Source organism: Sciurus carolinensis, chromosome 6 (assembly GCF_902686445.1).
Source record: "Sciurus carolinensis chromosome 6, mSciCar1.2, whole genome shotgun sequence".
NCBI classification, from domain to species: domain Eukaryota; kingdom Metazoa; phylum Chordata; class Mammalia; order Rodentia; family Sciuridae; genus Sciurus; species Sciurus carolinensis.
This window is the reverse complement of record NC_062218.1, coordinates 129,479,835-129,501,575: the sequence shown is the minus strand read 5'-3', so window position 1 is coordinate 129,501,575 and position 21,741 is coordinate 129,479,835. Positions and strand designations below refer to the sequence as shown.

Below are 21,741 nucleotides of genomic sequence, written 5' to 3'. Positions count from 1 at the left end.
CCGCTTCCAGCTCGAAGAAGCCAGATCAGTCATCACCCCCTTTCCCTACAGCAGTGAAGGAGCTAAAATTAGAGGGGTGAATAAAGCCAGAATTGGGGACAGGCAGTTAATGTAGAAATAGGGGATCAGTCAAATCGAGGAAATGAAGCCCATGAAAACCATCTGCCTTTGGAAGTCTGGAAGGAGAATGGACTTTTTACATCTCACCTGCAAAACCAGCCCCAGTCTCTTAGGCAGGAAGGGGAGAAAAGGCTTCGGAAAGAACTGGAGAACAAAAGCTTTTCTTATAAAAACAGAAAAAGGGGAATGTAATACAAAGCTGCTCTTTCCGGTGCAGCCATTTTCCCTGCCTCCCAACCACTTGTCAATCTGTGAACATCCTAGCTAGATATTGGTTCATCAGTCAGCTTGCAAGTATCCTTCTCTGTTATTGGTCCCCTGTTAGCCCGGCAGAATTCAACTGCTTCACGGTAGCTACCCCGCCATCTTTTCTCATGCTTCTCTCTCTCCTACTCACTTTCTCTATCCTTCTCGCTTTTCCACTCTCTCTAGCATGTACCCTTTCTCGTTCCCTTTTCCTCTCATTTTCTCTCTTACCCTGCAGGGAGACACTTTGCTTAATAAACTCCCTTATGTGAAAAAAAATTCATGTGTATTTTTACATATATATTCATATTTGTATTCCTATCTATGGATAAAAAAGTTCAATCCCTAAACTCACCCTAACTGTTTTTCTATATTAGTACTATACCTTCCAATACACCTAAGAGTAACCTCTATACATATAACCATAACATTTTACATGAATGTACCTATGTATTTGGGGAGATAAATTCATAAATTCACATAAAAACCCATAGATATTTTATATATACTCATTTCCATAGACATAACCCAGATTTCACATGTAATATAACAATATTGCTTACCTGAAAACTATCCATGGAAAAAATTATATATGTATAAATTTTGATATATAATATTACCTCTATATTCATATATATTGATATATATGTTCCAAAGGTCTCCCATCCCATAAACCAAAGCCATAACTCAGAACTAAACCAGATACTACCCATAATTGTGAGTCTTTTAAACAAAAATTATAAATATTACTTTGAATATCTGTATATATTTTCACATATATATTCTGTGTATGTTTATATACATTCATATATATATGTATGTATGTACCCTAAGAGCAACCAAAATCCTACCCATAAATTTTCATATATATTCAGTTACATAATCATATCCTATATCTTACCAAACTTGTAAATATCCATCTAAAAAATAACTAGGTACAATACAAATCCATATCTATTTAAATATTTTTATGTATATTTTTACATAAATATTCATATTTGTATTTATATATATGGATAAAAATATTCAAACCCAGTATTATTGTGTCGTGATCTATTTGATTCTTGAAGTTCTGAAGGGTTTGTTTGATGTATATAAATACTCCATTGTTTGGGACATAAATATTTATGATTGTTATGTCTTGTTGATATATAGTTCCCTTAAGCAGTATGAAATGTCCTTCTTTGTCCCTTCTGATTAACTTTGGCTCAAAATCCACTTTTTCTGATATGATGATAAAAACACCTGCTTGTTTAAGTGATCTATGTGAGTAATATATTTTTTCCTCTCCCTTCACGTTCAGTCTGTGGATGTCTTTGTCTTTAAGGGGAGTCTCTTCAAGGTAGCATATTGTTGGGTCTTGTTTTTTAATCCAATCTCCCAGTCTATGTCTTTTTTTTTTTTTTACATCTCCAACAGATTTACTTTTTAAAGGAATGAATTGAGAGAAAAAAACATGGGGTACAGAAGTATGGAATATAAAATAAATACAAATGTAAGCTGTTTTGCTAATTTATTTTATAACCATAACAAACAGAGAATTCCCTGTACAAAACACAGTAAATGTTCAAAGATCAAGCTGTTCCCTTAGCAAGGCTAAAGATTTCAGTCTCTGGTATTTGGAATTCAGGCTGCAGTCTTTATTTTTGGATGGATCACTGGGTGTGTGGCATAGTCTATACTTTTAACCAGATACGAACAGAAGAATGGCCACCTGGCCCAGGTAGAAGTAGATGAAGCGTTTGTGTCACATAACTACCAAAGTTCTGCCCCACAATGCAGTGCCAGGTGGGATTGTACTTCTTATCACACTCCTTGATGTGGGCTGCAATATCCTTTTCTATGTTATATTTCTCCAACACCTGAGTAGCGCACTCCACGGAATCCTGTTGCATCTCTTTTGACATGTCGGCATTTTTTATCACTGCCTTTAGGTCGCACATGGTTACCGAGGGGCAGTGGCTAGGCGACTGCAATGGTCTCCTGAGGGAGGGGCTGGCACAACTCAAGCTCAGAGGGAGTTGCTATCACTACTGCTACTGAAGTCATGGCGCACCTAAGCAGCCCCACGCCAGCTGCCACTGCCTAGTGCTCAGGCCCTGCCCCAGTCTGTGTCTTTTGATGGATGAATTTAGGCCATTAATGTTCAAAGTTATTATTGAGAAATGATTTGTGTTCTTGGTTCTTTTGGCTTATTTCTAGTTTTTAATCTGAATTAGTCTCTCCTTTGATTGACTATTCCATTAGAGTAGTTCCTCCCTTTGCAGGTTTTCACTTTTTTTTTTTTTCATTTCATCTTCATGGAATATTTTGTTGAGAATATTCTGAAGTGCAGGCTTTCTGGTTTCAAATTCTTTTAATTTTTGTCTATCATGAAAGGTTTTTATTTCATCTTCAAATCTGAAACTTAATTTTGCTGGATATAGGATTCTTGATTGGCATCCATTTTCTTTCAGAGCTTGGTATATGTTATTCCAGGACCTCCTAGCTTTGAGGGTCTGAGTTGAGAAATCAACAGAGATCTGTACTCGTTTCCTCCTATATGTAATGTGATGTTTTTTTCTCACAGTCTTTCAGATTTTATCCTTATTCTGTATGCTAGGCATTTTCATTATAATGTGTCTTAATGTGGGTCTATTGTAATTTTGCACATTTGGGGTCCTGCAAGTCTCTTGTATTTGATTTTCCTATTCATTCTTTAGATTTGGAAATTTTTCTGATACTATTTCATTGAAAAGATTGTGCATTTCTTTGGTTTGTATCTCCGCCCCTTCATCTATCCTGATAAATCTTAAATTTGGTCTTTTCATGTTATTCTATAATTCTTGGAAGTTCTGTTCATGGTTTCTTAACATGTTCTCTCTGTGGTTGACTCTATTTTCAAGATTATGTATCTTGTCTTCATTGCCTGAGGTTCTGTCTTCCAAGTGGTCCAGTCTGTTCGTGATGCTTTATATTGAGTTTTTAATTTGGTTTTTGGTTTCCTTCATTTCAAGGATTTTTGTTTGGTTTCTTTTCAGAATTTCTATCTCTTCCTTGAAGTGATCTTTTGCTACCTGTATTTGCTTTCTTATATCATCCTTTACTTCACAGATCAGTTTAACTATGTACATTCTAAACTACTTCTCTCACATTTCTTCCACTGTGGTGTCAATGGATTCTGATATTGGTGTATCTTGGTTTTCTTGGGGTAATTTGTTCCCTTGCTTTTTCATGTTGTTTGGGTGTCTACCCACCTAACAGTTATGGATTTGAGGTAGTCGTTTCTAGCCTGTGAACATATAGTGTCCCTGAAGGTTTCCAATATCTCACTGTTTAAGGGGAGACAAATAGTAACAACGACCAATGCAAACAATTTATAGCATTAAACCAAACAGTTCCTATTATGATGCCTATAATGTTAATTATCACAATAAAGAGAAATGATATGATCAGTTATTGCCTGTAATAAAAACAGCAAGTTTGCAAAAGGGTTTACATTTTCAAATGGTGGACAGGGAGAGAAGAGAAGTGATATAGGATGTGATGATTATGAGGGAGGAAGAGAGAAGGCACAAGTAAAAGATTAAAGGAAGAGTAAAAGAGAACAATAGAGATTGGTTATTGGCAGAAGAAAAGAGAGAATCAAGGGAAACAGGTAGGAGAAAAAAATATATATAGAGAGAGCAAAAATTAAAAATAAAAATAAAAGAATACAGGACTGGGATTTTGGCTTAGTGGTAGAGTACTTACCTAGCATGTGTGAGGCACTGGGTTCAATTCTCACTACCACATAAAAATAAATGAATAAAATAAAGGTCCTTCAACATCTAAAACTATATATATTAAAAAAATAAAAGAATACAAAACAAAACTAAAATATACTGATCAAACATCCTAGTTCACAAGAAAATAATCCATGTAAAGTAACTGGTTTCAGAAATGCTAGACATGATAAGAAGAAAAAAATAGGAAACTATAAATGTCCAGGTACCATTAAGGTTGCAATTAAACAGTGAAAAAGAATTTTTAAAATTTTGATGAAAAGTCCAAGTATTCTTTCTGTCGGAGCTCAAAATATTCTCAGCTTCTTTTCTCAGCAGTTTCAGGTGGGGTCTTCTGGAGTGTGATGCTCCATCCTATGGAATGTGGAGTGAGGAGGCAATCCCATGGGTGGAGTTCCTAGAGGCAGGGTTTGGTCTTAGGTGGGCTCCAGGCTCCTTGCTGAATGCCAATTGGTCTGGAGATTTTAAATCAGCACACCTCCAGCATCCAGTAGTTGTTGGTCCATGCTGGAAAACTTTACCCCAGGGCATCCCTGGCTTCTACTCGTGGTGGGGGAGCCAATTCTTCATCCCCTATGCCACCTACAGACCCCACATTTCCTGGGCTCAGTTTCAGTCTCCAGTCTCTCCCATCCCTGCCCTTCCAAGTTCCCAGCCGGACCTGTCTCTCCTAGCAGGTCCTGCAAACAGTAAGATTGGAGGGGAGAATTAGAGCTGGGTGGGTTTCTGTGACCAGTTGTCTCCTGTGTGAACCTCTCTTCAAGTTTGATTTTCTTCTGGTCACTTAAGCACACTATGTCATGCAATGTGCATTTACTGGGCCTGGATTTCAGGCAAACTTGGGTTTGCCAGCAGTCGGGTTTCTCAGTTGCTGGCCTCTGTGCTGCCCCTTTCAGCAGCTGCAAAATGATTCCTTCCTTTGTCATCCACACACCCTGGAGAGATGGTGATCTCCTCTATTCTGCCATCTTGGATCTCCCGTCATATCACTTTCTACCTCATAAATATATACAATTATAATTTGTCAACATTGTAAAAATTAAATTTTAAAAGAAGGGGGTGGTTTCTGGGCATAATGGCATATGCCTATAATCCCAGCAACTCAGGAGGCTAAGGCAGGAGGATTACAACTTTGAGGTCAACCTTTTCAATTTAGTGAGACCATACCTCAAAATAGAAAGTAAAAAACATTTTTTTAAAAAAGGGAGGAGGTACATATGTGATTCTATCTTTAGCTCTTTTCTGCTCCCTCCCTTCAGCAACATTAAACTTCTTAATCTTTAGATCTGCTTTCTCTCTCTTTCTCTCTCTCTCTCACTAGGGATTGAACCCAGGGGCATTTTACCACTCAGCTGTATTCCCAGCTCTTTTTCTTTTTTTAGTTTGAGGAAGGGTCTTGCCAAATTGCTGAGGCTGGCCTTGAACTTGCCAAGGTTGGCCTCAAACTTGCCATCCTCCTGCCTCAGTGTTCTGAGTCACTGGGATTACAGGTGTATGCCACTGCTGCTAGCTTGTCTAAAGATATTCTTTTAACAACTGACATTAACAAAGTTCTGGTGTTTTGTTTTGTTTTGCTTTGTTTTGTACTAGGAATTGAACCCAGGGGTACTTAACCTGAGCCACATCCCTGACCCTTTTTATTTTTAATTTTGAGACAGGATCTTGCTAAATTGCTGAGGCTGGCTTTGAACTTTCAATCCTCCTGCCTCAACCACAGACTATGGTCATGTGTCACTGTGTCTAGCTGCATTTTTTAAAAATGTCTTTTCCTGAGGGGTGGGAGGGGTTGGGGGAAGGAAAAAATAACAGAATGAATCAAACCTCATTACCCTATGTGAATGTATGATTACACAAATGGTATGCTGTTATGTACAAACAGAAACAACATGTATTCCATTTGTTTATAATAAAAATAAATTTTAAAAAAATTTCTTTTCCTGAGGATATAGGGATTTAGTTTTTGTAACACAAATCATTCCAGGTTGGGACAAATGTGCATCTAAAGAAACACATTTTTGCTATGTGTCAAATGTAAAAGCAGCCCTTGGTCTGACTTTGGGGAGTCTCACAGATCAGATCAGGCCATTTACCCCAGAAACCAAACAGAAAAAAAAATAATGGTGAAAGGTATGAAAATAATTTATTCACTACAACTGTATTAGGAAGAGAAGGGGGATCAAACATCTCTGGTCTTATTTTCTGGAGTACTGACATAAGCTTCAGAATTAAATAGAGGAAGATTTGGGGCATGGGAAGAGAGGCATATATAATTAAGCAATTCTATTCAAACCGTGGTTTTGTTGAATTATCTCAAGTCTGGTTCTGTGGGTGGTTGCAGAGAAATCATTATTGCTTGAAGGGGCAATTCAGGTTTCATCATGAGATTGAGATGATTATCCTTCAAGGAGGAGGCGATCTCATTTCCTGTCCTGGACTGATTGTTCCCAGGTAGGCAGGTTATCTGGTCATGGGGTGATCTGCCTGCAAGGCTCTGCTGTTTCTGGAACGTTTAGGGCAATGACTGGAGACTTCTAGGCACCACTCCAGGGGTGTGGAACAGGCCCTGAGAAAGTTGGCAGTTGACAATCTTTTGATTATGATGTCCCTGCAAATCTTGAAAATACCTTAATTATTCTTATCTTGGTGTCTTCAGGCTTGAAGGCAGAGGATCATCAGTTTTAGATGAACACTCCTGAAAGGATTAGCATGCCTATGTGCAGAGTTAAACAGGAATCTGATGTAAAGTTGAAGATAATAAAGAAGACAGACACAAAATAATGGCAAAGATGCAAAGCTTTTTATTCTCCTTTTTAAAAAATATTTTATTTAGATGTTGATAGACCTTTATCTTATTCATTTATTTATATGTGGTGCTGAGAATCGAACCCAGTGTCTCACACATGACAGGCAAGCACACTACCACTGAGCCACTAACCCCCAGCCTTTATCCTCCTTTTAGTTACCCACCAGACAGCTGTGGGTCCAAAAGAAGAGTCTGTTTTTTAGCAAAAGCAGCCTCTAAGTCCCTCTCATAGATTTATTTTATGTACAGAATGCACCCCAATTTGTATAGAGTTGACAATCTCTCATCTGAGGTGAGACTGATTCCTTTTTTAGTTACTTTTCCTTGAAGGTTTTATGCTTGATCATATTCAGTCCCTTACACAAACAAGGAAGCATTTGTTTATTATTTAAAACTTTATACTTTGTTTCTTTTCTAGGTCTCTGTCAAGAAAGTTTGGTTTAGGGATGCTTCTGAAAATAGTGCCTTCATTTCAGTTTTCTAAGACTTAACAAATCTCTAAACAAATCCAAGAAATGAAGGTCTTGTCAAATTAACCAAAGCAAACTGTTATTTGTTTATTGAAGTGAATTGATCTGAAAGAAGTATCCTGAGAATCTAATTACATATAAACACTCTAGGTCAGTGTTAACAGGGTCCTTGAAATAATTTGTAATAAATTTTTTTGCTTTTGCTAGGAAATTTATGAGGGTTAAAAACTTAAGCATTAAAATGTTAAATCATAATATTTTTTTCTAAAATTATGATCAAGTTAAGATGCATATACAATGGCTATTTCAGTTAAAATCTCTCAAAAATGTAAAGAATTTAAAACACATGGGGACCTGGGGTTGTGGCTCAGTAGGATGCTTGCCAGCACGTGTGAGGCACTGGGTTTGATCTTCAGTACATAAAAATCAATCAATCAATCAATCAATGTATTGTGTTCACCTACAACTAAAAACCAACCAACAAACAAAAAAACAAAAAATATATAGCACACACCTGTAATCCAAGCTACTATGGAGGTTTAGGCAGGAGAATCAGGAGTCAAGGCCAACCAGGGCAATACAGTAGGCTATTATCTCAAAAAGAGAAAAAATGATGGGCTGGGACTGTAACTCAGTGGCAGAGCTCTTGCCTTGCACACACGAGGCACTGGATTTGATCCTTAGCGCCACATAAAAACAAACAAATGAAATAAAGGCATGTTGTCCATCTACAACTACAAAATTTTTTTAAAAAAGAGAATAAAAAAACTTAATACTTTGCATATATATACATTTGTGTCAGCCATTTGCTGTCTCCGTAGCTTCCTTGTTTCATGCCATGCATGAAATAGCTTGAACTTGCTCTTCTCCTGCCTCAGCCTCCCCCATCGCTGGGATTACAGATGTGGGCTACTGCACTGGGTCTCCTTTTGTTGTTTTAAAAATTACTTGATGGTAGGCTCACTATTAGGCTATCTCTCCAAATAATTTTATTCCTGTTTACAGGTATTGCTGCTTTGGGTTGGAAAGAACTGTACACAGAATTTCTCAATTAAGTTGTAGGAATCCAAAACTATGCATGAATTCCGCAGACTATGGTAAGAGACTTATTTTAGTGACTATAGAAGACTTAAAAGACATTTCAAAAGTGGCAAAACATGAAAATACCAGTTTGAAATTGAAAATGACTACAGTAAATTTTCCAGAACAGAAAATATTCCCATAGATTGTTTTTCTTCTAGATAAAAATACTCATTTTATGTTTTGGAGTGTTGGGATTTTGTTTGTTTGTTTTGAGGTAGGGTGTCACTATGTTGTCCAGGATGGTCTTGAACTCATAGGCCTAAGTGATCCTTTTGCCTCAGTCTCCCCCATAGCTGGGACTAACGTGTTTCACCACACCTGGCTCATTTTAGGTCTTAATGTCATTCTTTATATTACTTTGCATTGTTGACTTGTCTGTCTGTTCTTATGTGTTTAAGATGGTGTTTTGGGAATAAAGCAATGATATTAGTTAATGACAGAAAGGGGGGTCTGCTACAAATGGCATTAGTGTTGTGACTTTTTTATTTTTCAGTTTTTGGCAAGTGATTTCTTGTTCTTTGGTAGGATCTTAAACTGCTGCTTTAGAGTAAGAACTAAATTAATTGCCACAGTGGTTTGCCTGGCAAATAACAGATGGTCAGTCAGTTAAATTAATATTTGTTTTAAATTTGTTTTTTATTAGAGATGGACACTATACCTTTATTTATTTATTTATTTATTTATTTATTTATTTATTTATTTTTTATGAGGTGCTGAGGATCGAACCCAGTGCCTCACACATGCTAAGCAAGCACTCTACCACTGAGCTATAACCCTAGCCCCTTGAATTTATATTGATTTTTTTTCCCTGTGGTGCTGGGAATCAAACCCATGGCCTTCTGCTTGCGAGGCAAGCACTTTACCGACTGAGTTATCTCCCCAGACCTATATATTGATTATTGAAGAAAGTAACAATGGGCTCCAGTCTATCCCTAGATGTGTGATCTTAGAAAAGTCACTAAATCATCTTGTTTGTAAAATAAGAACATTCTTACTTATGAAGGAATAATTGAATAATCTATGAGAAACCACTTATAAAATTGTATAGCATTTGGATAGTTTGAATTATAAAGTTAGAATTATTAATATATGGTCTTATTTAAAGTCATTTTTCAATCCCTACTTCCAGTTTATAGCTAACTTTCAAAATGTGTTTTATTTCATCATTTTTACATATTGATGGGTTCTGTGATTGAATTCATGGAAGACATTAGGGGATTCATATATTTAAAAAGACATGGTGTACTAGTTTTCAATGACCAATATTTGGGTGAGTAATTATTGTTAAGTTTTAAGTAATAAGGAGATAAGAAATTATCATATTTATAGTAATCAACTGAATGAACCAATTGTTTTAGTCAGGTTTTTTTTTTTTTTTTTTTTTTTTTTGCCATTGTGATCAAAAGATCTGACAAGAACAACTTTAGAGGAGGAAAAGTATAGTTGGGGCTTATGGTTTCAGAGGTGTCAGTTCATGACAGCTGACTCGTTGCTGTGGGCCCAGGGTGAGGCAGAACCTCAGGGTGGAACTGTGTGATGGAGGAGTGCTGCTCAGGACATGGAACCAGGAAGCAGAAAGAGCTCTGTTCACCAGGGACAAAATACATACCCCCAAGGCTTGCCTCCAGTGACCTACTTCCTCCATCCATACTGTACCTGCCTATAGTTATCACCCAATTAATCCATTCAAGTGAATTAATGCACTCATTGGGTTAAGGCTCTCATAACTCAATCATTTAACCTCTAAAGTTTCCTGTGTTCTGTAACACATGAGCTTTTAGGGGACATCTCATATCTAAACCATAACACTAATTAATTCTAAATATCACAAAATAAAGAGCTAGGAAGTTCCCCTAGACCTGGGTTTGGCAAACTATACCCTAGTCACTGTCTTTGTAATTAAGATTTCATTAGAAGGTAGCCAATTCATTTCATTTATCATTCATTTATACCTACTTCAGTGCCACAACTATAGAGTTGAGTAGTTGGAACAGAGGTCAACTGATCTAGCCCAAAGTATTTACTATTTGGTCCAACAAAATCACTAAGTGGTTCATACACATGTTACATTGTGAGGAATACTATAGGACATATATTTGGTATATAGTAAGAGTAAATTGGATTTTGTTGAACAAACAGATCTTTTAGAACACAATACACCATAATCTGCCAGAACAATAGCACCATCTCTTGGCTTACTAGGAAGAAACCATCTTCCCCAATGCTTTATGCAATAAGGTAAGTTAATTTTTTCATATACAAAACAATTTGTTTGGCCTTACATGGACCTGTTTTTAATCCATAGATATATGTGACTAAATGCTTAAGCAAATCTTTCACAAGAATATAGAAAAAAAAAGAAAAAAGAATTATTTTCAATAAATAGTAATAAATTGTACTTTATTATCAATTATTAGAATTACTAAACTTTTAATAAAGTACTTAGTAAAAAACTTAACTATTTATCCTGACTCCACCTTAAGTTTTTACCCAAATGACATGAAGTCATAGTCAGTCAAATATTCTCAGAGACAGCCTCTGGAAATAGCTGTTTGATAAATATTGTAAGAGTTATCATGGTAAGTCAAAACCCTGTAACATATCTGCTGCTTATTTTACTTTTACATTTTATTTGATGTATACAAATGTTTTTGTCCTTTATTCCTAAGGGATAAGAATCCAATGAAAGCAAACTTCCTTCAAGTCATGGCATAGTGGTATATGCTTATAATGCCAGTGACTTGGAGGCTGAGACTGGAGGATCATAAGTTCAATGCCAGCCTCCACAACTTAGCAAGACCCCATCTCAAAATTTAAAAGTGTTTAGAAGTGCTGGGGAGATAGCTCAGCTGGTAGAGTGCTTGCCTTGAAAGCACAAGGCCCTGATTTCGATCCCCAGTACCGCAAAAAAAAAAAAAAAAAAAAAAAGAAAAATGGAAAAATGTTTAGAGATTAGTTCATTGGTAAAGCAACTCTGGGTTCAATTTCCACACACACACACACACACACAAAGACATGGTAGAAAACAGAACAGAATCTACATTATCATATTATCATACTGAGTGAGTACTTGGATAACAGCAGCAAGTGGATAAATGAACAAATGAAGAAATTTGGTTATTAGTAAGGAAATTGCAACCATGCAGAATTCCTGGAAGTATAATACCTTCCTTTTGTAGGTAAGTTTATGAATGATATTGATGATTAAGATGTTTTCACTGTGATTTCAGTAAGCTACAGAAAATAAAAGACAATAGCAGAAACTAAAACAGGTGACTCTAAAATACTGTTTTTTTTCTCCCCCAATCAAAATATATCTACAGGACTGGGGCTATAGCTCAGTAGCAGAGCACTGTTGCACCCCCAGTGCCACAAAAACAAAATATCTACATATGATTAGATACCTTTTTTCTTTGTCATCAATTATGTTTGAGTTATTATTGATTGAAATAAGAAAAGGTAATATTGCAGAGGCAAAGAATATTTGGCAAAATAAAGACTTTTGTGTTCCACATATTTATTTATCATTTTTTAATTTTTCTGATATTTTGGTTGTTATATTTAAAATCCCAAAAGACCAAGCATTACAGGGAAGTTACAAATTCATTGACAATGACTTTTTTTTTTTTTTTTTTTTGTACCAGGGATCAAACCCAAAGGTGCTTAGCCACTGAACCACGTTCAGTTTTTATTTTGAGACAGGGTCTTGCTAAGTTGCTGAGGCTGGCTTTGAACTTGTCATCCTCCTGCCTCAGCCTCCCAAGCCACTGGGATTATAGGTGTGCCCCACCATGCCCAGCAACAATAATCAAGTAAATAGAAATGTAGAAAAACTAGAATTCATTCCCCATACTTCTTTTTTTAAAAATTGTTTTTAGTGGTCAACAGACCTTTAATTTTTGTTTATTTATGTCTGGTGTTTAATGGCATCAGATATCTATTTTGCTGCTGCCATTATTCTGCCTCCCCCACACCACTTTACAACCCAGATTGTTAGCCTGCAAACTTCCTAGCCAGTCATTGGTCCAGAGTTAGCCTGCGAAATTCCTAGCCAGTCACTGTTCCGTGTCGTCGTGTCCGTCCCCCCCCCCCTCCCCGCTCCAGTCACCCTGCAGGCAGAGACTCTGCCAGTCCACTTAATAAAATCTCTTACGTGAGTTCCCACATCTGGAGTGGTTTTTCTGGGTGCTCTCATTGGTGCTGTGACTCAGATGGGTCTCTTCTACTGCCACTTAAGCAAGTGGAATTCCATTTGTCACCCCCGCCCCAGACTCTGGTCTCGCCTTCCATTTGCCTGGATATTCTCCTCTACATCCAGACACAGGCCTCATTCAGTAAGTGGCTTCTCCCCACTTACTGGGAGAGTGATTCCATGGGGGTCGAGGGACACCTTGCCTCTACATTCACAAATTTCTCTCTTGAAATGGGCAACTCACTCTCAATCTCTACCCATAACCCCCTGGGTTGCCTCTTAGTTTTAAGAGTTCCTCTGCCTCACCCCAGACCTCAAACCAAATAGCACTTTAGATCCCAACATTTTTAGGGATCTTTTTAATTTCTGAGAGTGCTCAGAGAAATGGAAAGAGATTTCCCTACATTAAAGTTTTCTTTCTTGTGATCTTTGCTCTTCCTGCAAACCCGAACTTTCTCTCTCTATCTCTCTCTCTTATTCTCCCTTCCTCTCTCTGCCCCAATTAGAGTACTGTACATAACAAAATATTTCACCTTATTATCTAAATTCAGAAATTGCATAAGAGTTGTTTCAGTATGTGAACAAAAAGGGGTCAACATATAGGAAATAAAAATAAAAGGTTCTAGGTATAGAAATATATTTAGTAAAAGGGAAAAGAAAATGTTTCTGGGTAGGAAAGTCTTTTTGTGATGAAACCTGGGATGGGATCCACAATCATTGTTTGCTGGCTGTCCCCTCATGGGGATCCAAGTCACCTGGACCATGCCCCCTCCTCTCTGGCCAATATCCACCATAGGGTGCCTATTGCCGTTGCCAACCTCCTCACCCACCACAGAATTCAACTCTGGACAGACTTCTCTCTACTGGCGGTGAGTCCTCAGAGATCTTCTACAGTGGCCCTGAACTCTCTCTCTCTCTCTATGAAAACCCCAGCGCTGAGTCAGGGTCTCCCTCCACTTTGACTGCAGACCTCTCAGGGATGGTGATGACCCTCATTGGTTGTTTGCTCCTACATGGGAAATCAGAGAGGTTGTGGGGATGCCCCTTCCTCTCCTGTTTCCCTTCTCCATGCTCCTGAGAACGCTTAGCCATGGGCTGTGCCCAATCTAAAACTCTCTGCAACCCCTAACCCCTTGGCTGTCCCCTCGAAAACATTTGGACTCTCCATTTGACTCCAGATCTCAAACCTTGCAGGCTCATTTTCTATTGCAACACAGTCTGACCCCAACATAAGTTAGATAATGACTCCTCCTGACCAGGGAATGGGACTTATACAACTTCTGTCACTGCAGCAACAAGTGGATAGAGATTCCCTATGTTCAAACCTTCTCTTCTCTTCACTCTCACCCCTCTTTGTGTCAGTAAGAATAGTATTGGGGATTTATTTATATCATTTAATGTTCTATAACAGGACCTGTTACAGCCCAATTTATTTAAAGGTTAATATTCTGAAATATGAAAGCATTTTGCCACTTTGCCACACAAAAGGAAAGTGAAAAGCTCTCTCAGCCTTTCCTTGATTTATGTTTTGGATGTAATGTCATTGCGCTAACTAACACTCGCATAGACTCAGGAAACAATATATGTAAACTTCTTAAAATGACATTTAAGAAAGGGAAAGAGCAGCTTGAGGACTGGAACATTTTACCTAAGATTTGTAAAGAGCTCCGCCTTACCTGAGATAAGACTCTGCCTTCTACCCTGCTGCATGTCAGAATGGCTCCAAAATAAGCCAGACTTCAACTTACTTAAAGTTATATTCAAAAGATTGTTTTTTGTCACAAAATTACTGTGATCTCAAACAGGGGATATAATGTATAGCTCAGTCAAAATTTAAGATAGTTATTACACAAACTAAATATTTTACTGTTGTTAATTCCATTTTGTATTTTCCTTGTAAATTCTCTGTTGCCTGATTAATGTTTTGCAGAAGTACTACTGCAAGAACAAACAATCTAAATTAATTTGAGATAATAAGCCATCACCTTTAGGACAGATAAGATAATATAGACCTCAATTAAATAAAAGGGGGTAAATAACTGTAAAGTCATAAACATTAATGTTAAAGCCCAGTACTCTTACTTTTGACTGGTGAGACTGCCTTGCTGGATGTTTAAGATCAAGATTAACACAAAAGGGGCCAAGAAAACCAATATTTGGCTCTTGTCCTCTGAGTCAGCCTGAACCCAGAGAACAGGAGAGCTTCTCTAAGGAGCTTTGCAACTCTGGGCCACATGACCTCATGATCAGGGAGATTGATGAGACCACTAGAAGATGAAAAGCCAATCAGTGCACGTGCTGCAAAGGGGAAGGTCATTGAAAAAGAGAGACATCACTGATGCTTCCAAAGGAAGACACCTCATCAAGGAGACCCTACCTAGAAAATGGCACTAAAGGATCTATGAAGCTGCTCTCAAGTTCTCCACAAGTAACCCCTGTGGGAACTCAGCTGACCCTTAATGGTAGATAGGAACAAGGTCAATTTGACCAGCTTGGTCCTGAACACCTAACAAAAACATTTATAACCCAAATACAGACATAACTGGGTTTAATAGGAAAGACAATTGTTCCTTTATTGGAACCTAAGATCTACACTTGTGTTAGCACCAAGAATAAGTAAGATTGGAGGTTATAAAAGAGATTCTTAGGCAGGAGTGACTGATAACTATCAAAAGAAACTGCCAGAGTCAGAAATTTTTGGTCATTTTAAAGTCTACATATCTTCCTAAACAAGACCATGCCTGCTAAATTGCCTACAGAAGTTCCTACAAGATCAGATACACAAGTTCACCAATCAATTTGTCAATCAGCTGCTTCTCCTTCAAGACTACCAGCCCCTGACACCCAAAGCTGAGACCTGCAATTCACTATTGACACCTCCAGCTCTAAAAACTCTGCTCCCACCTAAAGCCCTCCCTAATTCCTTTTTTTTTTTAAACAGGAATGAGACTATTCACTCCTAACTATCAGGAAGAAGCTACAGGATAAAGACCATCGTCCCCAAAAGAGAGGAATATTAGCATCAGATCTGCTATTTTGTTGCCACCATTATTCTGCCTCCCCCACACCACTTTACAACCAGAATGTTAGCCCGAGAACTTCCTAGCCAGTCACTGATTTGTTGTTATTAGCCTGCAAAATTCCACTACTTAAGAATAGCTCCACTACCATTCTCTCTCTCTCTCTGTGTCTCACATCCTGAGGGCAGACACTCTGCTGTCTGCTTAATAAAATCTCTTGCATGAGTTCCCACATTTGGAGTGGTTTTCTGGATGCTTTCAGTGCTGAGAATTGAACCCAGTGCCTCACACATGCTAGACAAGTGCTCTATCACTGAGCCACAACCCCAGCCCTTCTTTTCTTTTTTAAAAGAAGGGAAAGGAGCACCATGTTAACTAAAACTAGGATAAACTAAGTCTAGTCTTGCTTGAGTAGAATATGAAGAAAAGCATTCAAGCTTTAAGTGCTCTCTGTAATTGAAGAACAATGTCACTTTGATTTGAAGTGAAAACTGTAATTAGGTGGTTTTCTGATTTGGCTGCAGAAGACATGCACACACTATTTTATTCTGCAATGAAAAGACTTTCAGCTGTCTTCATAGATATATTAGAACTGACAATGGTAATAGGGAAATGAGAATTTTTAATTATCTTCATTCTTTAAGGTTTTTTTTTTTTTAATTGTTTGTTTCTGGTACTGGGGATTGAACCCAGAGGTGCTCTACCACTGAGCTACAGTCCCAGTTCTTTTTTATTTTTTATTTTAAGATAGATCCTTGCTACATTGTTTAAAGCCTTGCTAAATTGCTGAAGCTGGCCTTGAACTTGTATTCTTTCTGCCTCAGCCTCCTGAGTCACTGGGATTATAGGCATGTCACCACTCCCGGGTCTCATGGGTTTTTGTTTGATACATTTCTGCTTTTGGATACAAATAAGTGGTGGCAAAATGAGGATCAATGAAAGAAGTCAAAATTTTCTTAATTGCTATCTCAAATATATCAGTGACATTTTTATTAGGTGTTTAATAATTAAATTTTATTGAAACTAACTTTCAGATTTATGTCCATATGGGCTGACTTTAACTGAAATGTTTAGGATGGGTCCCATCAGAGTATACATCTACTGCTTACCAGATGGATCAAAATAATTGAGTTTTATGAAAATACCATCTTCCTTAAATAGTATTAAGATTTGTTTTCATTGTGCAAGTGGTGCATTGAACTGAAAATTTTCTTGCAAGCTGCTTGATATATTAGGTAGCAATTTTCAAAATTTTGACAAATAAGAATAAATTTATATTTCTCCTGCTTTTTTAAAAAGCAAAGTCATAACATACTGATGTTCCATTAAAGAACTAAAATTTTCTTCTCAATGTAATTTGATATATTGACATTTATAGGTCCATTCTTAATAGTAGTAAAGACTTATAGAGAGAAACATTGTGCTTATAGGGATAATCTTCCTTGTACCTCACTGCCTCCTAAATAAATATTACTTTTTTTTCTTTTTGGTACTGGGGACTGAACTCGGGGGCACTTTACAACTCAGCTACATTCCTAATCCTTTATATTTTTTATTGAGATAGGGACTCACTAAATTATTTAGGGCCTCACTAAGTTGATGAGGATGACCTCAAACTTGTGATCCTCCTGCCTCAGGCTCCTAAGCCAGGGGGATTACAGGCATGCCACCACCATGAGGTGCTTGGTTATGGCTCCTGTTATTGCGCATGCTGCGTTAGTATATTTCACAAATTTACTTTTAAAAATATGTTAGATATTGTGTAACATGCATGATCCAAAATAGTTTTATAAAAGGTCATAAAAGACATAAATTTTAACCATATGTGGTGGCAAATACTTGTAATCCCAGTGACTCAGGAGGTTTAGTAATTTAGCAAGGCCTTGTCTCAAATTAAAAAAAAAAAAAAATAAAAAGGGCTGGGGGTGGAGTTTAGTGGGTTCAATCCTCAGTACCAAAAAAACCAAAAAAAAAGACTTTAGCAAGTTTTCACAATATTTGTTCTCCAGATAATAAAAGAATGAATGAGCTTTGGGGACTATTGCTATAAAATGATGATTTTTTTGCAAAATTGAATGTTTTTTAGGGTTTTGCGGGGGGACAGTAAGGCATTATCTGCAGTCATCTTCCACTTCTTTTGATGTAAAGCAAACAATACTTCTACTATGCCATATTTTAAAAAATGGAATTGTGAATTATGAAAGATACTTGAACTTTCTACAGCTCTACAACTAAAAAAGTAACAGACAAACAGAAATCTTGGTATATAAAATCTGAGCATGTCAGTTCTATAATAAAAGTACTCTATTTTTCTAATTTCTAGAATTTTTAAAAAAACATTTCTGTAAGTCTGATCCTAACATTCACTCAAACAGTAGCATTTATTTTAAATTGTGAAAATTTTATTGTTTTTAGTGTAATGTATTGAGTCTATTAGACTGTTTTGCAACAATTAAAATAATAGGGTTGTTTTTGTTTTTGTTTTTTGTTTTAATACTATGATTGAACCCAGGGCAGCTGCTCTATCACTGAGTCTTTCTTATCTCTAGCCTAGAATTAAAAAAATTAATTTCTTCTAATCAAATATGAACAACAGGTATTATCTAGAAAACAACCAAATGTGATTTCAAGATTTTGTTAACTAGGGCTGGGGTGGTGGATCAGTGGATATGTGCTTGCTTAGTACATGTGAGGAACTGGGTTTGGTCCTTGGCACCACATAAAAATAAATACAAATAAAGGTATTGTTCCATCTACAACTAAAATATATGTTTAAAAAGATTTTGTTAATGATTGCATATTTAATCTTTGTACAGAATTTTAAATTTTGTAAAATAGTATATAATGTAAAATTAAATTCTTATTCTCAAATTCAAGTGTTAATCATCAAGTATTATTCAAGTATTAATCATCAGCGTTAGGGTTAAATCTTTATTTTCTCAAGTGTTAGAAAGATTTGTCTTCCTTTGTCCAGTTTGCAGTTTTCAATGTTTCATTCTTAAATATAAAAAATAAGGCCTTTGTGACAGGAGTCCCCTGTGTTTCGGCTTTGCTAGCAAAGCAATAAATCTTTCCTTTTTCTCAAAATTGTGTCCTCACTATTGAATTGGCATCTGAAATAAGGACCAAGCTTTTGGCAACAAAGAAACTGGAAGCCCTTGAGGGGTTTCATTTGCAGCAGTCAGCAAACTGACTGCAGACTGCCAGTGGAGCGCCAGCTGCCTGCTGTTGCCTGGAAGTTCACTGTCACAGTACCTGCAAGTTTGGTTACACATGGCTGCTGCCATTTTGAGACAATAGCCAGGCCCCATAGGACCCCTGGCCAGACTGACTGAGCCCCCCATCTCCAGGATCACTCCGCCCAACCAATCACTCCCTGCCTCCAGGGCCCTCACACTGACTGACTGCTCCCCACCATCAGGACCCCCAGACCTACTGATTGCACCCCGCCTCCAGGATCCCACAACCGGACCAACCACACCCCACCTCCAGGACCTCTGCCGACCATGCTCACACCCCAAGCTACAGCTCCCCTTTTGCCAACACATTTGGAAACCAGAGCCGGCATCTTGGATAATCCTGGAAGCCGTAGCTCTGATCTTTATGTGAGGCATATCACATCCTGAGACTCCTCCAGGAGATTGGAAGCTCATTGTCAGGTACCTCTCATACATCAGGCTATTAAAGATTGGGAGGTTTGAATATTATATGACTGTTATAGTGTGGATTTTCTTTTTTCTCCTTATTGAAAAATTTTGTTCTTATTTCTTTACTTTTCTCGCTCTCTTTTCCTTTTGTTTACCTGTTCCCTCAGAGTCTATTTCTCCCTTTTTGCATGCTAACAACCAACTTCTTTGGATTATACTCTCACTATTTCTATTATCTAGAACTTCTGTATATTCTTTTCTTATCCCATTAACAGCTACATCCTATACCCCTCCCCATCCTCTTTATCCTCCATTAGAAACTGCAGACCTTATTGCAAATCTATTTGTTATACTGTAGATAATAGTTGAACTCATTATGTTTATTATGTCAACATTGTTAACATCCTCATAGGAGCTATTTGGTTTAGGGCTGCATATTGTCTGAACTGGGCACTGCTAATATTGATCTACCCCTTAAAGAAAAGATTTTGGAAACCTATAGGGTCACTCTAAGCCTATAGGGGGAAAACTGCAATACCCCAGATCTGCAGTACTAGAAGGGAAGATACACAAACAACATGAAAAAACAAGGGAAGAAAATGATCCAAACAAACCTAGATTCTATATTAATATAATCCAGTCACAGTATGGTAGAAGAAATGTCAGAAAAGGAGTTCAGATTATACATAATTAAAATGATTCATGAAGCAAAGAATGAGATAAGAGAGCAAATGCAGGCAATGAATGATCACACCAATAAACAGTTGAAAGAGCAACTGCAGGAAGCAAAAGATCATTTCAACAAAGAAATACAGATTCTCAAAAAAACAAAAACCAAACGGAAATCCTTGAAAAGAAGAAAACAATAAACCAAATAAAAAACTCAATGGAAAGCATCACCAACAGATTAGACCACTTGGAAGACAGAACCTCAGACAATGAAGACAAAATATTTAATCTTGAAAATAAAATTGCCCAAACAGAGAAGATGATAAGAAATCATGAAGAGAACCTCCAAGAACTTTGGGACATCATGGAAACACCAAATTTAAGAATTATCAGAATTGAGAAAGGCACAGAGATACAAACCAAAGGAATGAACAACCTACTCAATGAAATAATATCAGAAAATTTCCCAACCCTGAAGAATGAAATGGAAAATCAAATACAAGAGGCTTACAGAACACCAAATGCACAAAATCTATGCCGGGTCTATTTCCTTCCACTCCGACATTTGAGACGGCTATGTTGGAGTGGAGGATCCGACACTTGACACAGTCTGTTGGAATAGAGGACTCAACACTTGACACAGTTCTGTTGATCATCCTCCCTCTTGGGGGCCATAGGAATGGCATGTCTCCATGTGTACTTGCTTTTTAATATTAATAATCAATATATCATTAGAAACTTATTGAAAAAACATTGGGAAGGTTTTACTGCATTGGGACACAAAGTAGTACACAATAAAAATTTAGCAGTAATACGTAGATAAAATATATGAAAATAAACAATTGTAGCTGTGCTCAAGTTAAAAGGAGCCTATAATTGCTTTAGTATAATAGTAGATGGATAAAGAGGCATTCCTCTGAGCTTGGATGCGGTATTTAGCCTTTGTTGCTTTCCTAGTTTTAATAGTTGATTCTAGAGATACTTTACATAATAAAAACATTTAGTTTAGTCATAAGTACAATTTGTGCTTTTCCTATGTTAGTCTAATTCTTTCAGAATCAGAATAAGATTATTGTCTGCCATTATATGAAATTAGAATAGACTAAATATTAACTATAAGTTGATTATTTGCCCTTTAATAATAGTAAAAACTTTTCACTGTTAAACACCAGAGTTCATGGTGGGGGAGGTTTCTCAAAAAATCTAGTGATGTGTTTGTTCTGAAGGTTGAAGTCTGGCAGATCATTGTGCCCTCAGTTTACCTGGGAGACAAGTTTGTTTCAGTTTAACTGGGAGACAAGTTTGTTTTAATCTAGCTGGGAAATAAGGTTGTTTTGGTCTGGGCTGTCATACAGAGAGAGTGTGTACTTTGAGAAGAAGCATAGATTGTACTTTTGAAGGTTTTTCTTGTTTTAAATGAACCATAAAATGATATAATCATTACTAAAGAAAAATATCTATAAAAAGGCTGGCAGAAAAAAATGAAGATGGATTCAGCCTCAGAACACTTGGTGACTCTGTGTGCTGTTTCTCCACTACGCTGATGCCTCCCATCCACCTAGGACCCCCGACCCCTGCTAGGGCTGGACCCTGGTAAGATCCACACCAAGTGACATTATAATGAAAATGCCTAACATACAAAATAAAGATAGGATTTTGAAGGCTGTGAGAGAAAAACATCGGATTACATAGAGGGGGAAACCAATACAAATATCAGCAGATTTCTC

General features: G+C 37.2%; 1 pseudogene; it reads right to left on the bottom strand.

Annotated features, from left to right (window-relative positions):
• Positions 1–2,050: 2,050 nt before the first annotated feature.
• LOC124987683 (dynein light chain 1, cytoplasmic-like) lies at positions 2,051–2,309 on the bottom strand (annotated as a pseudogene).
• Between the last annotated feature and the right edge of the window lie 19,432 nt (positions 2,310–21,741).